We start from the raw sequence: 12614 nt of genomic DNA, 5'->3' as shown, positions 1-12614 counted from the left end.
ACTATCGTGAGCTGAACAAAGTAACGATCAAGAACAAGTACCCGCTACCTCGGATAGATGATTTGTTTGATCAACTCTGAGGTGCGACTGTATTCTCTAAGATCGATCTACAGTCCGGGTATCATCAGCTCAAGGTAAAGGGAGAAGATATCCCCAAGACATCCTTTAGGACTCGTTATGGACATAACGAGATCTTGGTTATGTCTTTTGGTATTACTAACGCGCCAGCTGCGTTTATGGACTTAATGAATAGGGTCTTCAAAGACTACTTGGATAAATTCGTCGTTGTGTTCATCGATGACATTTTAATTTACTCCAAGGATGAAGTAGAGCACGAGGAACACTTGAGGTTGATTTTGACACGATTGAAGGAGCATCAACTCTACGCCAAGTTCAAGAAATGCGAATTCTGGCTTTCGCAAGTGGCTTTCCTCGGGCACATCATATCGAAAGACGGAGTTGCAGTAGATCCATCAAAGGTAGAGGCCGTGAAGGATTGGCCTAGACCAAAGAACGCGTCAGAGGTAAGAAGCTTCTTAGGACTAGCAGGTTATTATAGGAAGTTTGTAGAGGGATTTTCTAAGATAGCCACTCCACTCACCAACCTGACCCGAAAGCAACAAAAGTTTAACTGGAATGATAAGTGTGAGGAAAGCTTCCAATTGCTTAAGGATAAGCTTTGCTCAACACCAGTATTTAGTGTCCCAACACCCAACGATAAGTTCGTTGTCTACTGCGATGCATCAAAGCTAGGATTGGGATGCGTGCTGATGCAAAACGACAAGGTGATAGCCTATGCCTCACGTCAGTTAAAGGAGTATGAGCAACGCTATCCAACTCATGATATGGAGTTGGCAGCGGTGGTCTTTGCATTAAAAATCTGGCGCCATTATCTTTACGGAGAACGGTGCGAGATTTATATGGACCACAAGAGTTTAAAATACTTGTTACTCAGAAGGAGCTTAACATGAGGCAGCGCCGATGGCTGGAGTTAGTCAAGGATTATGACTGTGAAATCCTATACCACCCAGGGAAGGCGAACGTAGTTGCCGATGCGCTTAGTAGGAAAAGCTATGGGAACTTAGCAGCCTTATCCGGAATAGAAAAGTCGCTGCAGCAGGAGCTTATCAGTGCCGGAGTTGAAGTGATTGTAGGCAAGATGGCTAACTTGTCTATCCAATCGAATCTGCTAGAAGACATACGGATGGCTCAGAGACATGATGAATCACTAGCAGCACATATGGAAGCAGTCAAAGAAGGCAAGAATACCGATTTCTCAATATCTAGCCAAGGCTTATTGAGATACAAGGATCGGGTATGCGTGCCGAATGATCAAGGTGTTAAGAAGAAGATTTTAGAAGAAGCGCACAACACCCCGTACTCAGTTCATCCAGGGTCTACCAAGATGACTCATGACATCAAGGAAATCTATTGGTGGCCAGGGATGAAGAAGGACATAGCGGAATATGTATCTAAGTGTCTAGTATGCCAGCAAGTGAAAGCGGAGCATCAGCGCCCTGCAGGCTTATTGCAACCACTTAGCGTGCCAGAATGGATGTGGGACGATATAGCCATGGATTTCGTGACGGGCCTGCCAAAGACAAATAGGCAGCATGATTCCTCTTGGATAGTAATAGATAGACTAACCAAGTCGGCTCATTTCCTGCCTGTTAAGACTTCATACACGGCAGACCAATATGCAGACATCTACGTCCAAGAGATTGTACGATTGCATGGAATCCCCAAGACGATAGTGTCAGATAGAGGATCGGTGTTTACGTCGAGATTTTGGAGAAGCTTACAGCAACCCATGGGTACTAAGTTAAGTCTTAGTACAGTTTTCCATCCTCAGACAGATGGGCAGTCCGAGCGTACGATTCAGATCTTAGAGGATATGCTACGCGCGTGTATACTTGATTTCGGAGGATCGTGGAACAAGTACTTGCCGCTGATCGAGTTCTCGTACAACAACAGCTACCAGTCGACGATCGGGATGTCACCTTATGAGTTGCTATATGGAAGAAGGTGCCGATCACCGTTGCACTGGGACGAGGTAGGAGAAAGACAGCTTCTAGGGCCCGAAGCTGTTAGACAAACTCAAGAAGCAGTAACGCTTATTAGACAGTGTATGCTTGCTGCTCAAAGCCGTCAGAAAAGCTATGCAGATACCAAGCGACGCGATGTGGAGTTCCAAGTCGGAGATCAAGTCTTCCTGAAGATATCTCCTATGAAAGGTGTCAAGCGGTTCGGGAAGAAAGGCAAGCTTAGTCCCCGATTCATAGGTCCTTTTGAGATATTGGACAAAGTGGGACCAGTTACGTATAGACTAGCCCTACCGCCAGCACTAGCCGATAGTCACAACGTCTTCCACATTTCGATGCTACGCAAATATGTGTCAGACCCATCTCACGTCCTCAAGTACGATACAATAGCGCTCCAGAAAGACTTAAGTTACAAGGAACGACCGATTAGCATCCTAGATAGAGGGATGAAGTAGTTACGGTCCAAGAGCTTTCCTATAGTTAAAGTCCTATGGAGCAATAGTTCTGAACGCGAGGCAACGTGGGAATTGGAGGAGGACATGCAAGGCCGGTATCCGGAATTATTTGGTAAGTAAATTTCGAGGACGAAATTCTTTTTAGTAGGGGAGAATTGTAGAGTCCAAGAACTTTACTTAGCTAATTATTTAGTAGTATTATAGTATGTATAGTATTATCTTTGTAACTGTGGATTTTTGGTTCAGACCGGGAATTATTTGGACACTCATAGTAGTACTTATAGAATTTCTAAGTTTAACCTATAGTTTAAGAATATTAAGTATAACCTAAGGTTTGATTATATGACTGATATTAAGGATAATATTTGTTATATTATAAGGTTTAGATTTCAACCAATAGGATTTTAAGCACATGTTAGGAATGGGTAATTAAGGATTAAGTATTTTTTAGGATTAAATTAAATAAGGGTAAAGTTTGAATGTTATAGGGTCAGTCAGCAGCTTTGAATACGTTGAAGGCTTAGTCAAGGCTGTTTACTCCATTCAAACTTAGTTAAAAATGTGTAATTTCGTGTTTAAATATTCAGCGTGTGCCGATATATCGCAGCTACAGGGGCGATATATCGCAGCACGTAGATACGGAAAACACGAGACAATGCACGGTCGCCTCAGGCATACTGGCCCAGGCGATATATCGCCTACAGGGGGCGATATATCGCCTCCTCCAGCATGTTTTCAAACATTTTTGAATTCTTTTCCTTTCAGCCATTCAAACTCCTTCATAAGTCCAGCATCTTTTGAACGAGTCTTCAGCCTCTGCTGAACGATTATTCAAATTATTTTCACCTAAAAAGCCATTATTTTTATTCAAGTAAAATCAAGATACTTTCATTCCCAAACTCTATAAATAGGACCTAGTACCCAGCCATTATTCACCTTTTGCTCTAAGTTCAGAAGTTGCTAGTGTTAAGTGAGTGTGAGAGTGTAAACACCTGGTTTGGGAAAATCATAAGCTTAAACATCATAAGCTTATCAAACACTTTGGGAAGTGAGGTTCTATAGTATTTCGGTTGTGGTGTAGATTGGTCTTTCAAGTCTTTGAGGTAAACCAAAACTCTAGCTCATTGTTTTATGTTATTTTCTTTCTCATAGCCTTCTACTCAGTTTCCTAACCTCATTCTTATTTTGGTTAGGAAAATCTAAGCTCTTGAGCACATAAGTTTTGGTAAGTGTGACTTTCAATGGTTTAGTCTTCCCATTTCCTTTTCATCTCTTTTCTTCTTTAGACTCACTCTTTATATATGGTTTTCGGAGTGTTCCAAAATTCCCAACTCAGTCCACATATCCCGGTAACTTTGGTAAGGAAAATAGGGTAGAATCAATATGTTATATGCTTATGTCATCTTATGTTTTATGTTATTAAATGTATTATGATATGTATGTATGTATGTAGGCTTGGGCATATGACCCATATGACTAACAAGACCCCAAAAGATTATGGGCATATGACCTACTTAGCTAGTAGGACCCCACTTAATCTAATGGGCATATGACTTGTTTAGTCTATGGGACCCCAAGTAACAATGGCCATTATAATAAGTGTATGTTATATGTATTATGTTAAGTCTTTATGTTTCTTATGAAATTATGTTTATGACTATGTGTTAGATTTTCCTTGTTGGGCATTAGGCTCATTCCTTTTTGTTTTATGTGCAGGAAAATATCTTTAAGAGGCGGTAAGATTCGTGGACGCTTAGAGGATGTGTATCGATGGTGAATGGAGTCAAGGAGCCGAGCGTTATTCGATTTGAGGATGTAGTCTTGTTTTACCTTTTTTTATGGTTTTACATGTATTTTCCGCATTTCTTATGTAATATCTTTTTATTTTAAATCATGTTTTGTTTTAAAGACAATGGGATCCCATATCCTTCTTAGTATTTTATTTTGTAAGTAACTCTTATTTTTTTACAAGTTACTCAATAAAATTATGGTATTTCCGCAAAAATGTAAGTTTATGTATAGTTTCGTTAATGGTCCAAAAGTCTAGATTAGTGGGTCATTACAACCCCCAACACTGACAGTTAATTCGAGACCAATGCCGACAGTTAAAGATTGTCGGTATTGACGTCAACGCCGACAGTTATAATATGTTGCCAAAATTTTCAAATATAAAAATATAAAAATATAATTAATGAATAATTTTACTTTTAAAAATAAACTAAATTATGTAAATATATATTTATAAAAACTATGTATTTATTAAAAACTTTTAAAACTAGATTTTTTTTCTACATTTTTCATATTATTAACTTTTGCATTTATAATAATTTTTATATTAAAATTTAAATTATTTATGACATAAAGAATAATATTGTTAAATTAACATATTTATAAAATTAGTATTAGTTAAAAACGAGTTGTTTTATTAATTGGTTAAATATTGTAAAATAATTTTAAAATTTCTATAAATTTTTTGGTTATAATTTTTTTAATATGTATGTTTGAAAATATTATTTTTTTAAAGGCAATTTCGACACACTATTGGATCAATGCCGATAACTTATAGTTGTCGCTATTGCCAATAGCAACAGCTATAAGCTGTCGGCATTGCTCCAATATTGTGTCAGCATTTCCTTTTTTCCCTCTTCTTTCTCCCTCTCTCTTGTGCGATTTGCTCTTGCCGTGAAGCCCCAGCCGTGCGACGCCCGAAGATCCTCCAACCATCGCGACGCCAGCGACCCTCCAGCAACCGGCCTACGCTCCACGAAGGCCGGCGATCCTCCAGCCGTTGGACTCGAGAAGGCCTCCTCAAGCTTGGTGCGGGTTGTATGAATATCTTTGCCCAAGGTTATATGAACCCATTTATTTATAAAATGTTTTTAATTGTAGTTTTGACATATTGTTTGATTTCTTTGTTAGATTTAAAGATTTCAAAGTTTAAGACCCTAAAATCTCAAGGTTAAAACCCGAATTTGATTTCTTTGTTAGACTTTGTCATTTATGGATGTAATTTGGTAAATAACTGTGTTGTAATTTGGATTTTGAGTTGCACACAAAGTGTTTTATAAAATGCGCTTAAGGTATTGCCTTGATACTTTGTATTTTTTTTGTCTTGTTCTAGTTTGAAATTTTTGATTTATTGATTTTGTTTTGATATAGAGTATTCGAGAGAAAAAAAATAGTTCATTGAAACTTTTGAATATAGAAAAATATTAATAAATAAAATACTAATTAATTTGATAGAATTGGATAAACTTCACTACTCATTGATATTAATATACATGGAATTGTTGGAATCTAGTTAAACCTTTTTACAGTTACAATAGGTCTGTAAGTTAAGTTGATAGAATATATGTAAGATGTGGACTTCAAAGATGTAAAGTAGAGTTGACGGTAATATACTAATAAAAGTACCACTACCATACAAAACTTAAACCAAGAGAATATCAAACTTTGAAAATATTGTAAGATGTAAGCTTGGACTTTTTGAGAATATTGATTAGGCTCATGAATACCATAGAAGTACCCATTACAGTTATATCAACTATGTGTAAGCTGGACACAAATACGCCACACCCAATCTATGCCCTTGATAAGTAGCCCAGGAAAAGGTTCGCAATGTACAAATAGGTTTAAATGTACAAGTAAAAAAAATGTTTAATGTTTGATATACATATAAATATTTATATTTATATATATATATGGATGCACTCTTAATAGTTACTAGTCATGGATGATTACTTTAACATTAATCATTGGATTAAGATCAATGGTACATATTTATAGTTGTTAATTAATATTTCTAAAAATAAATTTTGATTTTTTCAAATTTTTGAAAGGGTTACTTGATGAAAAATATGTATTTATTATGAAAATATAATATTGTAAATTTTTTTCATTTTTCAAATGTATGTCAATTTCTAAATATAGTTAGTGTTTCTCATTGGTTGAAAACACCATTAATTATGGCAAAAAAAAACTAAATTCAAAATTCATATAGAAAAAAAATATTTACTTGTTGGTGACTTGGTATACCAAGTCACTATGTTGCTACATCATCGTAATTGTTAGTACCCATTTATGGGTAGTAACCATTGAGAAGTCTTTCATATATATATATATATATATATAAATAGATAAAACATACCAATAAAAACAACCACTATTGTTTCAAGAAGATTCTCCCTCTTTTTTTTTTTAATCCAAACAAGAGAATAAATTTCTTTGGAATTCATTTTTTTTATCTTCCTAAAATCTGAATTCCAAAGAGAGGGTAAGTATACAATGCATCAATAAAGAATCAAAAGAATCCCCATTTACTAATAAGATATAGTTAGCCCTTAGCTAGTCGGGTTAGCGTTCCACCACTTTCAAACACACTCACCAAAATTTATACTTACAATCTATTATAGGTGAGTTGATCTAATCTAATCTTAATTTTATAAATTAGGTAATTTCAAACTTATAACTTTTCAAAAAAAAATTATAGACCATACAAGCTTTGTGTGTCATAGTTAATGGTGGTACAAATGTAGATGTACTATTAAGCGAGGGACATTGTATTACTTTTGAGTACAATATATTCTATGTTATAATATTCAAGCATTAACTTTATTTTTAGGTAGTGGAATTAGCAAGGAGTATTAAAAAAGCTTGCTATTGATTGGAAGAGCTATAATCTTTTATCCTTTTAATATTATACAAGTGCACGTTAGAGGAATTTGAATATCTTACATATTCATCCATAGTGAAGTAGATTATGGGATTATAACTGCATGTTGTGGTGATAACGGAAGGTTGAGACCTTGCATGTCTTAATCAAATAGGTTGATATATATAATTGCATGTTGGGGGATATATAAGGAAGAAAAATCGCTTCTGTTTTTGAATTGATTGCATTATTTGAATTGATATTGATAGATTGTTAGGTTAGAAATATAAGGAAAGTGTCGTCCTTTTAAAATTTCGCAATGATGATTAAAAATAATGGGGCAAGAGATAAAAATTGTGTTTTTTTCTTGAAGACCTTAAACACACTAACTAAATCATAAAAGATAAGATAGTATGAATGTTTTAGAAACTACTACATTTGAAACATTTGAGACTTCAATTGAACCATTTGAAAATAGCTCCAGGTAAACAAGATGCATATGCCACCAACCCCACACCATATTCATCAGTAATAATATATATATATCAAAATACTTCATTAATAAATATTTGTTATTAAATAATTAATTAGAAACAAGTGAGAAATATTAAAAAGGATGGGTGCGAATAGTCACACCAACAATAATATATGAATTCATTTAATTTTGCTAAAATGTTTGTAATTGAACTAATCTATAAATTCCATGTGTGGAATTTTGTTAAAAGATTAGTTGTGGGTTATAATTGATTGCACCTTATTAATATTTGGTGAGCCAATTTCATTAATATTTATATACATGATCGGGACATTGGCACCTCGCAAACTACAAAATTAATAAGTGTTAACTTATATACTAAAGCTATAATGCAGTTGAGTTACTTAAAGCGTGACATATATACATAGCCAATAATATAATTTCATTAAATTTTCATATATTATATTGAATTTAAGTCTAATCACATGTAATATGTATTGATAAAATAATTATAAACAATAAAATTTAATGTAGTAATTTGACCAATGTTTGCATATGTACTCATGAGAAAATGTTAGTATTTATGGTCCTTTTAGACCATATTATGAGGCTGATATGAATCTCATTAAACTGTAAGCCTTCTGAGCTATAAATAAATAATAGGATCTAAATTAAAAATAAAATACCATTTTTGATTGAGTAAACTCCTATACCATACCTAAACTCTCCCAATAATAAGTTTCTTTTGGATTCAAATATGTTGTCTACAATTGTGTCTCAATTTGGTGACTAAATTATTACAATTTGACACTTGTAATACTCATTTAATACTTATTATAATTTGACACATGTAATACTTATTGATAACTCACCAAATTGATTCAACTTGCAAAGTTGCAAGATAAGAATAGGGAACCGAGCTTATATGCAAAACCCGAAGCCAATGCATGCATTTTCCATATTGTGCCTATTTGCTATAATAAAAAATACATATTAAGAAAATAAAATAAACATACAAAATAAAACTAAGTATAAAAAAAATCTACTGGAAATCGAACACCATATCCCCTAATTTTCTAGCCTAGCCATATGTCACAATCAACACTAACTAAAGGGAATGAACGACTCAAACATAGTTATTTGGGTTTGGAATGTTAAGTTTCTAAAGCTTGCATTCCAAATCATTAACTTATCTCTTGCAATATTTTATTTCTGAAAATTTTGAATAAATACATATAAAACACTCATTTCTATACTCACAAAATTAATTAAAAATACTTGTATTACTTTAGAGTACAATATATTCCATGTTATAATATTTCACTCATTAATTTCAATCATATTCGAAATTGGATATGCTATATTAATAGAAAACTCTGTCAATCTCTCATAATGATTTGGCATCTATGTCAAGTACTTTGACCCCTTTATTGAAGTTTGTATCACCATGGGATAATGACTACAACAACAAGATTAATATCCAATCGCATGTTTTTGGATACAACACGATTGCAATGCTTTTCAAAGATGATGTGACATAATTTTTCAACATGGATGAGATTGGGCAAATGCCAATGATATTGTATTTGAGGTATATATTCATGTCTTCTATAATTTAAAGTTTAAATTATATGCACGCCTTTTATAATTAAATATGATTCATTTCTAGATTTTTGGATGATATACTACATACCAATGGGTTGGATCATTTGTACGCATTTCAGCATCCAGGTGAAGTTAGTGTAGGTCATGAGAATAAGTATGCTCAAGCACTTAAAGATCGATCAATTCAAATAGGTGAGAAGCAATTCCTTATTTGTCCTGGAATAACAAGTAAGTTTATATTGAGTTTTGAAATGTTAAGTTCATATAGTTATCTTCTAAATACTTGATTGTTTGTTTTCTAGTGAACATTGGATGTTATTGCTATTTCAACCTCTCACTCACTTTCAGTGACGTTCTTGGATCTCATTAACCTTCAGTTATGCATTGAGATTAAAAATATAGTTAGATTGCAAGTTTATATAAATTTCATTCCTTAAAGTATATTATCTTTTTAATAGTACTTATTTGCTAATTAAAATATGTTTATTATGTATAGTGCTTTCACGCTATATGATACAAAAAAAGGAAAAAGAATAGTAAGCCTAAAGGATTATAGTTCAAAGGTAAGTAACATTCAACTTTATAAAACATAATATTTAAATTATAAGTATACTAACAAGTATATGTAACATATTTTTATATTAGTCTATGTTAATAGTGCAGACAACAACCAAAATCCACAGTATGGTATCTACTACATGAAGAATCAACTTTCACCATATGAGATACGAAAAGGAAAAAGGCCAAACCTAGGGTATCTCAAAGTGTGGGGGCCTTGCTTATTGCAAGAGCACAAATCATAAAAGAGCCAACTTGGGTCCAAGGGCCATCAAATATGTAATTTGTAGGCTATGCCTCAAATAGCAAGGCCTATAGGCTGTTAGACTTGGAGTCCAATGTGTTAATTGAATTAAGAAAAGTTGAGTTCTTTGACAGTTTGTTGTATAGTGACAATAAGCCTCAAGAATCCATCTCATTAGAGTGAACTCAAGAGGAGTTACGTTCAAGGGTTGTAGAGCAACCAACATTGCCTAGAAAAAACCAAAGCCTTAAAAAGAGTGGATCATAAAATGAAACATCTCAAGTGGAGACTCCTTACCTTGTAGAGGGAAACCACAAGGGAGTCACTCTAACTTTTGGAAAGAGGAAATAAATGTTGAGATGGATATAATTATGTCTAACCACATTTAGGAGATTGTTGATCTACAACAAGGATCAAAGCCAATAGGTTGCAAGTGGGTATTTCGAAAGAAATACAACGCTAATGGGACCATTCTAGCCTATGAGGCAAGATTGTTGACAAAGGGTTTCGACAAAAGGCGGACATAGATTATTTTGATACCTATGCACTTGTAGCAAGGATAACATCTATAAGATTGTTGTTTTCCTTACCATCAATACACAACCTATATGTTCATCAATTGGATGTCAAAACAGCATTCCTAAATGGTAACCTCAATGAGGAAGTGTACATGGAATAATCGGAAGGATTCGTTCTAAGGGAAAATGAACATAATGTACGTAAGCTTGTTAAATCATTATATGATTTAAAAATATTAACAAAACAATGGCATGAGAAGTTCGATGAGGCCATTGTTTCGGATGGGTTTAGACACGATAGTGCGGACAAGTGCTTATACTCTAAGACTTGTGATGAATATGTCATCTTAGCGTGTCTATACGTTAATGATATGTTTATATTAAGTAATGACATGAAAGACATAATATAAACAAAGAGGTTTCTATCTTCTAACTTCAAAATGAAAGACCTTAGAGAGGTTGATACCATATTAGGTATCAAAGATAGAAGAAATGTGGATGGTTATGCCTTAGATCAAGCTCATTATGTTGAGAAAATGTTTAGCAAGTTTGGTCATCTTAATATCAAAGAGGCAAGCACACCATTCAAATAAAGTAAAAAGTTTGAGAAGAATGAAGGGAGAGCGGTGACTTAACTAGAGTGCAATTAGAAGTTTGATGTATACCGCTCATTAAACTAGAGCAGACATTGCATTTGCGGTTAGTAAACAAAGTAGGTTTACTAGCAACCCAAGTATCTTACATTGGAAGGTCGTGGAAAGAGTATATGGATACCTTAAAAGGACCAAAGAGTTATGTCTCCAATATTCTAAGTTTCCTAAGATACTTGAAGGATATTCAAACGGAAGTTGGATAACCGGTGTAGGTGATAATCTCTCCACAACCTATTGGGTTTTCACCCTTGGTAGTGGTGCGGTTTCGTGGGGATCTAAGAAAAAAATATTTGTATGTCACTCAACCATGGAATCTGAGTTTGTAGCTCTAGCATCAACCGATAAAAAAGCCGAGTGGCTAAGAGATCTCATGTTTCAGTAATCGAATACCGCGGTTGATGTATCAAAAATTTCAATACATTGTGATAATCAAGCCTCATTGATTAAAGCTTACAACACTACATAAACAATAGGATGTCTAGACATATAAGTCTAAGACATGATTATGTGTGGGAATTGATTGATAAGAGTATCATATCAATTTCATATGTGAAATCTGTTAGAAAAATATAATTTGCCTCAGTGGAAATTGGCAAGAAAAATACAACTCTAGACAAAATATTACAAATAAATAATTATTGATTAAAAAGTTTTACAACTCTACGACAAAAAATACATGTAAATATAGAGAAAGAGGTAGAAGATGATAGAAGTAGAAAATACAACTCTAAGACAAAAAGATACAAATAAACTAGAAGTAGTAGAATGAAAGACACAGATGAGATTACAACTCTAAAACAAAAGACACAAATAAAAGAGTAAATAGAGAGTACTAGAAGAAATGAAAAGCAATAGAATAAAAGAATAAGAACAAGAACAATGAACAAAGAACTCTCACTCACACAACCAAAGTGAAGAGTGTTGGGGATCACCAACTTGAACCATGTTTGAAACCTTTGTCGAAAAGCTTATTTCCCCCTAACTCAAGCACTAAGGGATCTCTCACAGATTTTGGAAATGCTTTTTGGAGATCAAGCCTCTAGGTATTTTCCAACCAAGTGCTCTAATGGATAGAAAAGTTGTGTCTTTCAAGTGAGCAATAGGCTCCTATTTATAGAGTTTTGAGATACCCTTTGAATTTCAAATTCCACCAACCCCCATGGCTGTTACCAATGATTAATTTGATGTTTATGGAATTAAAATAGAGATTTGGAGTTACTTGGCTGTTGGAAACATTCAAAATTGGATAAAATTGAAGTTTGGAAAATGCTGCCAGTCGCTCTGGCCGCGGCCTGAAAAACACTCGCCGCGGCCCACGATGTTTTCTGCCTCTTGGGCCGCGGCATGAAAAACATTAGTTGCAGCCCAAGACGTTTTTCTAGCCACCAATTTTCCAAATTCGCCAAAATGTTT

The sequence above is a fragment of the Humulus lupulus genome, chromosome 3 (assembly GCF_963169125.1).
Source record: "Humulus lupulus chromosome 3, drHumLupu1.1, whole genome shotgun sequence".
Taxonomy (NCBI): Eukaryota; Viridiplantae; Streptophyta; class Magnoliopsida; order Rosales; family Cannabaceae; genus Humulus; species Humulus lupulus.
Note: the sequence above shows the minus strand (reverse complement) of the source record.